This window comes from Coffea arabica, chromosome 2c (assembly GCF_036785885.1).
Source record: "Coffea arabica cultivar ET-39 chromosome 2c, Coffea Arabica ET-39 HiFi, whole genome shotgun sequence".
NCBI lineage: Eukaryota > Viridiplantae > Streptophyta > Magnoliopsida > Gentianales > Rubiaceae > Coffea > Coffea arabica.
In genome coordinates, this window is record NC_092312.1 from 52962782 (window position 1) to 52976644 (window position 13863).

Below are 13863 nucleotides of genomic sequence, written 5' to 3' on the forward strand. Positions count from 1 at the left end.
ATATTCCAAAAATTCACAAAAAAAAACACCATTTTCTTACCTTGTGTTGGCCGGCCCTTCTAGCAAGAAGAAAGAAGAAACTTCATCAACTTCAAGCTTCCAATTGGTCCAAAATCCACCAAATCAAGTGTTTAGTTAGATTTCACTCCATAAAACCTTACCTTCTAGTGCTAGTAAGGGTTGTAGTGAAGTTTGTTTGAAGAGCAAAGGTGTCCACAATCCCTCTCTCTCTTGATTTCTTGGTAAGTGTTGCTTGAACACCCTACTACCTCTAATAATGGTTATATGATGCTTAGAAGTGGCTTGAGTGTTTGAAAATGTGATTTATCTCTTGATTTGGCTTGTTTTGGTGAAGTTTTTATTTTATTGGGAATTTTTCTGGTTTAATATGATCTTGATGTTGGGGGCTTGTATGATGAATTGTAATGGTTGGAAATGACTCTGGTGAGTGTGAATTGTGGTTAAATGCAATCAATTTTGGATTTGGTGTGAAAAATGGAAAGTTAGGGTTCATAAAATCCCAATTCTGTCCGGTTTTAGATCACTGGGTTAGAGGCCGAATTAGACTTTGCTCAAAACATGAAAGTTGTAGGTATTGATGTTTTTGAGGTGTCTGTAAAATTTCAGGTCATTTGGATGAGTCTAGAGTGAGTTATGCCGTTTTTACTGTAGCTGTTCTGTTTTGATCAGAATGCGAAAACTGCGATAGTAATTGGCCCTTTTGACTGGAATTGGTTTGGATTTTGAAGTTGGTGTCTTCTGATGAAATGTATCTGGATGTCTTAGCTAACCTATGCCTTTGGAATTTCGGCATTTGGACTTGTATGGACTGAGATATACCAATTACAGTTTTCTGTGTTTTGCAAACCTGTTTTGGTGATTCTGGTTTAGTGTTTGGTATTTTTGACCTAGTTGGGCCAGGAACTGGATTGAGTGACCTTCTACATTGTTGTAGCCCTGTTTCATAGCTTCGAAACGGTGGGTCTTGCACCCCCATCCGATAACCGTAGTGAAAGTGGTGTCATTACCGCATTATGAGGTCAAATACGTTTTTTTGTTAAGGCCTAAGTTAAAGCCATTTCTTAATTTCTGGTTACCTATGATGCTTATATATGCATATGAAACCTTATTGGGGTTGTGGTTGGCATTGGTTTATGACTCGTTATCGAGTCTCTTTTAGGGCTTGCTTTCATTTCGGTTGTTTCCTAGTTAACTTTTGTACTTGTACCACTTTGAGCCTAGTGAACGGCTTTTGGGAAATGAGATGAATTTTGTGTGAGATGTTGGGACTGATTTGAGAATAGAATGAAGCCTTAATGGCTGGAAAAGTAAGAAATTTAGGGGAAGTGCTGCCCGATTTTCTAGGCTGTTTGGTTCCTTTAAGTTGGGTTTGCCTTTTGGTAGAATGAAAGGCTTTTGGGTTGTTTGCGCCTAGGTCTTCATGCTACCTTTTCGTTTCCAAGAAAATCATGTTTTGCACCCTTGCATTAGTAATTATTTGGCGAGGCATACGACTAGTAGTCGAGCCTCACATGTGCATTCTGTTTACTCGATTCTGGAAGTAAAACCTTCAATTGGTTTATTTTGATTATTTTAGGGTTTCTGGGCAATTAAGGCCAATCTGAAGTGAAAACTTTTGAAGTTGAGCCGGTGAGTGTACCACTCCCCTCCATTGCTGTTTAACTTGATTTTTGCTCTGCAATCTGTTTAATTGTTGGAGACGAGGGTGTACTTTATCACACTCGTTCTCTTGTCTGTCCATATGCCAATTTTGAGTGCCTATCTGAATCTGCTATTCTGTATCTGTATCTGAATCTGTATCTGTATCTGAATCTGTTATCTGTGTCTGCATCTGTTCGGATTTCTATGACCTATGAGCTCAATCCTGTGGCTAAGTTATTCGAGTCGGGCCGGCAAGGGCCTGGACGATTAGATAACGAACCACGGTAGTCTGTTCGGGGATTTTGGGTATTGAGACCCTTGATTCCGGGTATACTCGAGTATTACCATTTCTGTTCGGTTACGGTGAGCGGGCCCGGTAAAGGGGTGTTTGGTGGACGGAATTCGGTGTAAAGAGGGGTCTACGGACGCATTGGTTCTATATACGTTGACGGAGAGTCAACCGATTTGGATCAAGTACGGCGCTGGAAATTTGGCTCCTGAGAGCCACCCGTATCCTTCTGATTTGAATCCTTGGTTCCTTTGCTTTACATCTAGCATGTGTATCTGATTTTGTAAAATGTGAAATGCCATGATTTTTCTGCTATATGTTTGGTACCTCATTGAGCGCAAGCTCACCCCTTTCTGTTCCTTTTGTTTTCCTTACAGGAAAATAAACCCCTTTTGGTCTGGATTTGACAAATGGCTGCCAAATTGAGCTAGTCGAACATATCTTTTGTATAGCTCATGTATTAAAACCCTAAGTGTACTTTTGGGGCGTTTTCTCTTTTGATTTGGCAAACCATGTGTATATATTAACTTTTGAAAACTTTTGTATGTCATTTTGATTTGTAAACGCTAAAGTTCAGATGTGAATGTTTGTTAGCTATTTCGGTTGGGTTCTGACGGGTCGGTTACTATTCATGGCCGACTCCGGATTTCATTTTGTATTTTGGGTTATTTTACCATTTTGACTGGTTTACGCTCGTTTGTAAGTTCCGGATCGCTATAGATAGTTCTGGTCTGCATCGTTAGTCCTGGCGAGAGTTGGGCAGGCAGTCCGCTCACTCCTTTGGTTCGCCTTAGGGGAAAGTGGGGCTGTCACAATTTCTTATGGCTAACCAATCACATAAAAGTACCTTATTTGCTTCTTAACCCTTGCACTTCAACATAGCTTTTGTTCCACTCTTGCCCTTAAACATTTGATAATCTTTCAATTAACTCCATAGGTTATAACTTAATCTAATCTAAAACACTTAACCACACTTAATTACTTCACTAATCACCTTCCTATATTAATCACCTATACTTAAACATACTTTATGCCACATAAAAGCAATTAAACAATAACCTTTTTGTCAAGGGCAAAATTAGGGTTTAAACCCAACTTAAAACTTCTAATAAATCATAACACTAGAGGTTTTACTCATTTAGGGTTTCTAACCATCTTAAACTTATTTAACCTATATAAATTAGATCAAATCCTATACTTACCTGTACTAAAACATACACTAGCATAACTAACTTTAATCACCACTCGAACTTATGATTAATACAAAAACTAGGGTTTCAATACTAACCCCAACTTAGGGTTTTCGAATTAGTCTCAAAACCTAATGTTACCGCACAAATAATAAATATAACCTAATATCAAACTTAAGAACTGACCGGGGTCTCACACGAGAAATTAGAAAGGAGGCCACAACTAGCATTGGACTAGTGTGGAATCGGAAAAAGGGCTACAACTAACATTGGACTAGTGTGGTGATGTCGTGCACTCATTATGTGACGGCCCGGTCTTCTCCTAAGGCATACCCTAGAAGTTAGCGGACCACCCGCTTGGCTCTCTCCAGGACTCATTCACTAACATTAACTTCAGAGATAACATTACCATTGAACAACTGAACATTCACTCTTAAGTATAATTCCAATTAGCTTGAAACATAAATTTGTCCAATAAAAGAAACGAAATACACGCTCTAATCATCCATTCTTAATATCACCCCAAACTCAAAACAAAAGATTCAACCGTCTCCAAATACAAAAGAAACCATGACTACAATACATACACACAGTAACAAATCTTCCCAAAATAACTTTCTAATTCAATCCAATCACTCTTCAATCTCCAACTCCTGTAAGGAAAACAAAGCTGAGGGGATGAGCTTACGCCCATGAGGTTTTCATGCAAGCAACAATCAATAAGCACTTAAATCAGTACAATTAAACAAGTAGTACACATTTTACTGTACAATCACTTTTAAAAGGATACGGTACTCACATTAGAGCCACTTCAATGCACTGCACACTCCACCGAACTCCTCCTTATAACCTCCAAAACAATAAACACTTCCCTCACTTGGATGGCCATGTCAATATCAATAATCTGCTATTTCGTGGTAATACTCGAGTATACCGAACACTTACCCAAAGCTACCATCTTACCCAACCAAGCCCTTTGCTGGCTCGAATAGTCCGTTGAACAGAGGTTTTGGGGCCCAGTTCAACCAGTGTGATAAAGTACACACACGGCTTATAGTCATGCACACTTACAATATTATTTGATCAATTATCAAGTTTCAAGCTCAACTAAGCCGAGGGCGATAAGGTATACTTCCGACTTAGAAGGCGAGGGACAATTGAGATACACTTTGCAATGGATCACTTAGCAATATTTCATAATACGTACATTTGTCACATAATTTCACTCAAGTACACACAAACAATTAAACACATAAATTGGAAACACTCACCAAAGATTCAAGTGACTACTCTCAAATCTCGAGTTGATTTCCTGGTTCACGGCTACTTCCTGGATCACTTAGCAATATTTCATAATACGTACATTTGTCACATAATTTCACTCAAGTACACACAAACAATTAAACACATAAATTGGAAACACTCACCAAAGATTCAAGTGACTACTCTCGAGTCTCGAGTTGATTTCGTGGTTCACGGCTACTTCCTGGTACAAGTTAATAATTCTAAAGTGAATATTCATTTTATATATAACCACTCATCTTACATAATTTAAGGTTTAAGTAACTAAAACCCAAGTTCCTAAGCTTATAAAATGAATCACCAAAATCTAGCAACCTTCCTTACGTTTGTCTTCAAGATTATTAAGTTTGGTAGCTTTAAAACAAGGTTAATGTACATATGCACCAAATTTTAATATCATATAAAACACTTGAGCTAAGATTAACTCATTTCCAATCTAATATGCAAGGATTAAGACAAGCAAACGTTCCATTTCTTCCGTCTAGGCTAAAATAGATTCTAGTTTGCATTTTATTCCTTTTGTTCCACTTCACTAGCTCTTTAAATTTTAAGCTCTTTAAAGTATCCAAAACAAGGTCAAGATGCCAGAAACTGATATATATATATATGTGTGTGTGTGTGTGTGTGTGTGTGTGGTAAATTTTGTAGTGTAATCGGATAATTCAAGACAGGTGTAGAAAGTAAAGCATATGGCAAAGAAGGCAGCACGTTGCAACCTGACATATACGGACCAAGAAGGGAATATTTCTACAAAAGCAAGTAGTGACCTATAACCGGGGTTTGAAAACGTTGCGTACTGCAGAAGCTGGAAATGTGTTGAGGTGTCACGGAATTAACATAAATATAAAGGGGCTAAGAATAAAACACCGAAAAGGAAGCGTAAGCAGTACTAAACACAGCCATGCTTGGCTTTGAAACAACATATGGTCATTAATGAATAAGGAGTTGAGAGCCTTTAAGAAGAAGAGAAACTTAAGAAAATAAACATTTGAAATATTAAGTTTTTTAATTATCTAATTTATTTTGATTATAGACGTTCTAATATATAGTCATTTGGAGGACTTCTATAGCTAAAGTATTGAATCCTTTTTGGACTTTTAATAAATTTGAGTTATATTTCTTTTGATTTCTCACTTTTCTAACAACTTTTATCTAATTTACTAAATTTGAATTATTAAAATTGATTTTAATTGTTATATTAGTAAAATATTAACATTTGTGAAAACTGGGTTTGTGGGAAGACAGATTGTTGCCCGTTTCACATTTAATTGAATACAAATATCTCTACTTTACATAAAGCATCCAAGGCTGAGAAACAGTGAATTCCAATTGATTCTCCCGATTATAGGCGTATACATCAACAAAATACTATCTATTTATGGGCATTTTACTCTGAATCATTACATTTATGTAAAATACATAAATATTTGTAACTAAAATTGAAAAACTGTTACACTAATATTTTTATGAAAGGAAAATTGATTGTCCTGTATTTAACATAAACTGATTTTTGTGAAAGTAAAAAACATATTGCCCATAACATACCCGCTCTTTATGGTTTTTTGCATTACATCGACAAAATACTAGCTATTTATAGGTATTTTATTCTGAATCATTATATTTATATAAAATACAAAATGCTTGTAACTAAAATTGAACAAGTGTTATACTAATATTTTTACGAAAGGAAAACTAGTAAATTTTGTATTTAACAAATTTAAAATATATGAAAGTAAAAAAGTTTTGCCCATAACATACCAGCTCTTTATGAGTTTTTTGCATTACATCAATAAAATACTAACTATTTATGGATATTTTACTCTGAATCATTACATTTATGTAAAATACATAATGTTTGTAACTAAAATTGAAAAAGTATTATACTTATACTTTTACAAAAGGAAAACTAGTAGATTTTGCATTTAACAAATTTTAAATATGTGAAAGTAATGAAGATTGCGCTCATAACATACCAGCTCTTTATGGATTTTTTTGCATTACATCAACAAAATACTAGCTATTTATGGGCATTTTACTCTAAATCACTACATTTATGTAAAATACATAAATGTTTGTTACTAAAATTGAAAAAGTGATACACTTATATTTTTACAAGAGAGAAACTTGTAAAATTTGTATTTAACACAAATTAAATATGTTAAAGCAATATTAAAGGTGATTTTATTAGTTACTTAATTTGTTGGTAAGAAACAAGGTTTCTTTTGCAAAATTTGTTCATTAGATTTTTCCAAATAATTAGGATATAAAGGTAAATTTTCACAATCTTTTGTTAGCAACAGACCCCAATTTCCTCTTAGGCAGTGGCGAAGCCAAGATTTTTTCCTTGGAGGGAGGGCCAATATGATTGACAAATAAAATTATTTTAATATGTTATGTTCAAAATAATTTTCATCTATCTAAATATATGGCATCCTAAAATATCAAATATTAACTTTAATTATAAAGGTATGTCTATTTAATAAATATGTAGTATAGTCATAACTAAAATTAAGACAAGAAATAACATTTGATTAAATATCTTATAGGAAAAAATGCACTTTTCATCCTCAAAGTTTGGGTAGTTAGCCAATTTCATTCTCAATGTTTTACCCCAAACATATTGCATCCTCAAAATTTCGTAATTTTGGCCAATTAAGGACAATTGACGGGAAATGAAGAATTGATCGTTAGAATCAACAATTTTACCCAACAAAAAATGGGTAAAACCGAATAGAGCCATTTTTAACGGAACAATTGCAACGGATAAAAAGCTCAATTTTTCTCCTTCTTCGCTCTGCCTTTCTGCAACCCCAAAATTTTTTTGCTAATTTCTGGAGTTTTAACGACCGTTATACAATTTCAAAACAAATAAATTCATTATAAATTTTATTTGGGATTATTTCATAAACCAAATCGCGGTCAGTTTGTGTAAAGTATCACTTTCCCATAAAAGACCAACTCTTTCTAACTTTCCTCCATTATAAGAATAGGGTACCCATTTTTTTTATAACTAAATTTATTTATTGAATAAAATAAAAAAATTCATTTTCTTATAAAAGACCAGCTCTTTATGGCTTTCCTCCATTATAAGAACAGAGTACCCATTTTCTCATAAATAAATTTATTTATCAGATAAAATAAAAATAAATATATTTTTCAATAAAAAAACCAGCTCTTTATGGCTTTCCTCCATTATAAGAACAGAGTACCCACTTTTCTATAAATAAATTTATTTATCGAATAAAATAAAAATAAACCCGTTTTTCAATAAAAGACCAGTTCTTTATGACTTTTCTCTATTTTAAGAACAAAGTACCCATTTTTCCATAAACAAATTTATTTATCAGATAAAATAAAAATAAACCCGTTTTTTCAATAAAACACCAGCTCTTTATCACTTTCCTCTATTATAAGAACAGAGTACCCATTTTGAAAGCAAAAAGGAATTAGTTTATCGGATAAAATAAAAATAAACTCATTTTTCAATAAAACACCAATTCTTTATGACTTTTCTCTATTATAAGAAAAGAGTGCCCATTTTGTCATAAACAAGTAACTTCTTTAATTAGAAACCATCTACCCCTTACCAAAGACAATCAAATGCAACTAAATGATTTTCTTGCAAGAAAGTTGCCAAAAGCAGCTTTGTGACTGTAGTTGCTACTTTTTTTTTCAACCATTTTTTTAACAAGAGGTATCATTAATGTCAATATTGAGATATAGCAAAAATTTTATACGAAATAACAAACCAATTTGTCATTACAAAAACAAAACGAGCAACAATATATTACAACCAATACTATCAACAGTACAAAGCACAAAGATACTCAAATCAAATCCTAATTAGGTTTTAATATGTACAACCAAAATTGCCAGGGATAACAAATGCTAAGATAGACCCTGTGCTGATATACAATGAGTATCATGTTTGCATTAATTGGCGAAGTCCATAATCGAAGTAGCTTGTAAGAGCTTCATAGCCAGGTTTACTACAATCCACCATCAACCTACAGAGTCCAATGGAAAAACATTATTAAACAGAAATTTACATTGGTAGTTAGATAAATTAAACCTGCATTAGCCTACATATATCAACTAAGACATTGATCCTCATATTGTTGCATGAAAAGAAATGAAAATGAGGGACTTTAAAAGAAATGCTAAGGATCACTTTTATTAACCACAAGTACAAAATGTGAACTGAATTTCAAACTACAAGTTGGTAGCATGTACTTAAGATGAAGAAATCATTATGACCCCAATTGACATGACCCCAATTGACATGAAACCAATTGTAAAGTAACCCCAAGGCTGTTTCCTTTAACACAAATGCATTCACCCATTGTAGCTCATTCAAAATTGCGAAGTAGCTAAGCAAGCGTAACATTCGGACTTGGAAAGCATGAAATGAACTTGGAAAAAGGAATTAGATTTTACTGCCAACAAAGCTTCCAAGGTGCAAATAGCCAATGAGATCCTTTTTTTCTAATCCTTATTGTTTTTGTCCAGTATGTTCACTTAAAAGAAAACTATATTCTATTTACTAGATCTTTAGTTAAGAAATAAACAAAAAATTAAATCATCAAAAAGCAAAAAGACCAAAGGCATTAAAATTTGCACAAACATTCAGGAGAAGGAGAAGTTATCACCTAAGAGAATCACATGCAGCGCAATGAAAGCATTAGAATTAGCCCAAAGGAAGGGGAAAAATATGCTTCACGAATGGTCCTACAACACCGAAACACAAAACAATAGATAATGATGAACCACCAAAAACCAGTCCAAAGACAAGCAAAATCACCTACACCATCAACCCTAATCACCAACCGGAGTAGAAAATCATCCAAAATTTCAATTAAGTCACCGAATAAATAAGGCTTAAATCTTAGAACACGTCGTAATCAGTGTTTAGCATTCAAAAATTGTGTAATATACAAGGGGTTTGGGACAACAAAAGGGGACAATTAGGGCTGGGCTGTGAGAACCCCAAAAATATATATAAGCCTGTGCATATTTCATTTGCATTTCTTTTAATTCTTTAATAAATTTTAGCATTACTTTCACTTGTTTGCAGATAAGTACGTAAAAACAATTTTATGTGAAAAATAATATAATTTTACTAAACTATGAATATTTTATGTTTCGATAGATTAAATTAATACTTTTAGAATTAGATTAATTTAAAAAGTTAGAATATTTAGATTCCTTCATGCTAAATTAATGATACTCGAACCGATTAATTTTACTACCTTAAAATAAATCACTCGAAAGCCAACAATTAATTCCAATTAGGTAATAATGTTAAAATGTTAATAGGAATTCTCACGTTATGTCAAAAACCAATAAACTTGAGATAAACATGATTCAAGCATGCTAAACATATTTAAGGCATAAAAATTATGATAATTGAAGTCTTGCAAGATTAGTGTATAATTAGGCGTTCAAATCACACTTGGGGATAATTTTTGGAATTAAGTTAGAAATAAGGACTTAAGTGGACATTAGGAGGAGATGTGAAAAGACCAAAATGCCCTCCATACAATCCCAAAATGACCATGCAATCCCAAAACCAAATTGTCGGATAACCTTATAATCAACCTCTCCATTCGGCCAATAAAAAAATTTCTCCACTCGCACACTCAACTCCCTCATCCGAAGCTCATTTCCATTTCCTCTCCACACCACCACACCTCAAGACCACAACAACATTCTCTCCTGCCTTGTTATCATCGACGAGAGAGCGAGAGAGTGAGCTGCATCCGTGCGTCCAAGAGGAAAGAAAAGAAACCGCGGACTGAATCTTCCTCTGTTCTGTCCGTAAGCTAAAGGGAAGAAAGGAGAGAGACTACGTGAGCTTCATTCCTTGTTGCACCCTCAACCAGCTGTAAAACGTCCTCAGAACCCAACACCGTCACAGCAGCAACCACTGCGACCAGGAACATTGCTTCCAGTTCTTACAAGATAAGTAAGCTCTTCATGTAGTTAATTAAATGGGTTTAAACCAGAAAAATTAAATGAAACAGAAATCTGATGCATGCATGATCATCCGAGGATAGCTGGAAAATTTCTGGAATTTTGGGGATAATTATAACCGTGTTGAACTTAAATTTTTAGCTAGAAATGTTAATCAGTTGGTTAAGCATCTGCATGTGGAATTTGAGTGCTTAAAACACTGGTTTAGCCGAAGGAAAAGTTAGATTATGACACGCAGGTGCTGGGGAAAAATTGATCTTTGGTTATGAAAGTGAATCTGGAAACTGTGACGTTATATCTATTGTTCACGCTTAATCCTCGAGCTGGAAATGTTAACTGTCTAGCCAAATAATTGCATGCTGAATTTGAGAGTTTAATAGCATTTTTAGCCAAGGAAATGTTGGATTTATGAACACTGAAGTGCTGGAAATTTTAATTGGTTTCTGGAATTTTCCTTGGAGTATAATGGTTTTGAAATACATGAAAAATGTGTATTTTAAGCTGTGTAAGTTGTTTAGCTATGAAACATTTGATATTTTGGAGGATGTAATAAAAAATGTTGAAGAGTAGACCTGGAAAATTTTCAAACGAGTTGATAGAGGTAGTAAAGGAATCTTCCAGATTTCTTGTGGCAAATTTTAGTTCTAAAAATGCTGTTTTGAGCTGTAAAATATCTTATGTTCATTGATTTCACTTCAAACTATATTAAGAGGGTCTTACCTGTGCATTTTGGAGTGACAATTTGATTTTATTATGACTGTAATATTGTGATGAAGTTATCGATATTGGAATGGATAATTTTGGAATATAACTATGGTGAAATGTTTAATCTGCATTTGATTATGTGTAATGAGATTTTGTTGAGATTTTGGACAAAATATTGTTACCAATCTTGCCTTAGGTTCATATACCTGTTAGTAATTCCAAACATTTGAAATGTTAGCTTTATTGCTATAAGAACTAATTGTTGGAGGTTAAGGGCTAATGATTGATGAAGCCCTTGGCCATTTGAATGATTTTATACAAGTGTTAAAGTGTGATGAAATTAATTGCTAGAATTACTTGAAGACTTTATATTTATTTTGCTTCAACTGTGAGGTGATATGAACTTGCCAAAACCAAGAGCTAATGATTGACGAAGCCTTGGTCATTTATTCCATTTTGATCAGAAGTGAATCTATTGAAAACCCAAGGCTAATGATTGACGAAGCCCTAGGGATTTTCTATTAAAATGTGATTTTGATTTGCTGGCAAATTTGAACCATAATGGGATTTCGAAATGGGATCGAAATTGTGAAAGTCGTTTCGACCCTGTGAACTCGAGCAATTTTGATCAAGCTAATCAAAAATAATTTTTCCGCTAGTATCAAACGATAAAATTCAGTAATTAGTATTCTGCCTTAAATTTTGCCAACCGACAATTTTTCTGTAGCTTAAACTAGCCTTGATAGTTATAGAAAATAATTTTTCTAGCTTTTAAAACCCCAAGTCTTGTTTCATTTCCTTTCCTTTCTTTAAGACCTGTTCCTTGCTAGTTTTCTAGAGGAAATTTCCAAAATACGAGATTTTAGCGATTTTAACTAAACATTCAGAAAACTTTTTCTGCAAGAAACATTATTTCACGTAAAAATTAGTTTTAGTAACACTTTTGCAAGAAAAGTAATATTAAAGAAATTTTACAAAGTATTTTACTAGTTTTAATACTACATGGTTTGTTGAATTATTCCAAGAAAATAAACTAGCTATACTACGAATAATTTTTCCTATGTAATCCTAGAACTAGTATAGCCCACTTATAGTTAAAATTTGGTATTTTAGGGTTTAGCGAGGACGCAGATTTTGATTCCCAGCTTGATCAGTAACTTCACCCTTGGTGAGTGTCCCTGCTTGTTCTATTCCTACCTGATTTAAGTGCTTTCTTGACTTGATATGTGATAATAGCAAAAATGGTTTTTGATCCATCGAAGTGAGCAGTGTGTACTTTATCGCACTAGCGGTTCGAGTGGTGACTTGCGTGAAACAATATTTTTTTCGTGAATCCTCGAATCTAAATGTAGTTGCGTCGTTGGGTGAATCCCTCAACTCCTGAATCAAACTGCAGTAACGTCATTGGGTGAATCTCTCGACTAATTTTCTGAGGGTATACTCAAGTATACTGCTCCCAATTCTCTAAGGGTATATCTCGAGTATACTGCTTCCTTAGTTGGCGTTCGGGCCCGAGACAGGGGTAAGAACAGTGACGGGTTAGGAGTAAAAATGAGAGGATCTACATGGACTATAAGTAGTGAGAGTTGACGAAGGGTCAACTACGATGAATGGTGATCAAGTGAGGAACATAGCTCCTGAGAGCCCTTGTATCCTACCTTGTGTTGTTATCCGCTTTCCTACTTGTTTACCTTAGTCAATATTGATTCTTGCTATTTGTTTATTTAGATGCATGTTTTGGGGCACCACTGAGCTTTAGCTCACCCCACGTTTATTTGTTTTCCTTAACAGGTTCTGGAAGTTGAAAGCTTTGAAACTTGCTCATGTTTTCCTTTTGGAATGTATTTGAATACTATGACTACTTTTGTGGGCTGTAATGCGTTAATTTGGATAATGTACTTTTTAGTTTGGATTGCCACTTGAAGCTGGAAAATATGTAAAACTTAATTTGGATGCTCGGCTTGATTGTTGTATTTTGTTGTATGAATTTTTACTTAGTTGGGACGGTACGATTCTATTTCGCAGTTCGTATCGTGTGAGATTTTTAGAAGCCGTCGATTGGCTACGTTAAATTACTACTATCTCTGAAGTTAATGTGGATTTAGTAACTGTCTATTTCGGGAGAACTGTTGCAATAATGGATGAGGTTATTCTTCGAAAGGATTTGGGTTAGTATGCTTGCGTGAGTCCTGGCAAGAGATGGGCAGACGGCCGCCACCCTTTGGTTCGCCTTAGGGGGAAGTGGGGTCGCCACATGGGCAACGAGAGGTACGGAGGAATGGAAGCGAAAGCGGTAAAGAGAGGAGATTGAACAATACGACAAAGCAGGGGAAAAATCAAATCGTGGAAGGAAGAATTCTAGTATGAAAATATGTTGGAGACTACCTGAAATTTTAAATCTAAAATTTTGACGGGCCGTTTCATTTTGCCTTCCTGTAAGACCCCTTTCTCTACTCCAACTGAGATGCCCATTCACTCTAATCCACTAAAGTAGAAGCCTACAATTTCAAAAAGTTTATCTTGCAATTGTTAAATTGACAAAAAAATGCAAGAAAAAAGCAATTGACAAAACAGAGATGAAAATAACATATCTGCTTAAAAAACCTACACCATCGCTTTTCCTTGAAGTCTGCCATTGCATCGGAAGGGTCTTTAAAGTGTGTCCATGATTGTATAAATTCAAATCTGGATGCTAGAGAGGAAGAGGGGAACCATATGTGTGAGGACCCGTAATTTTCTTAA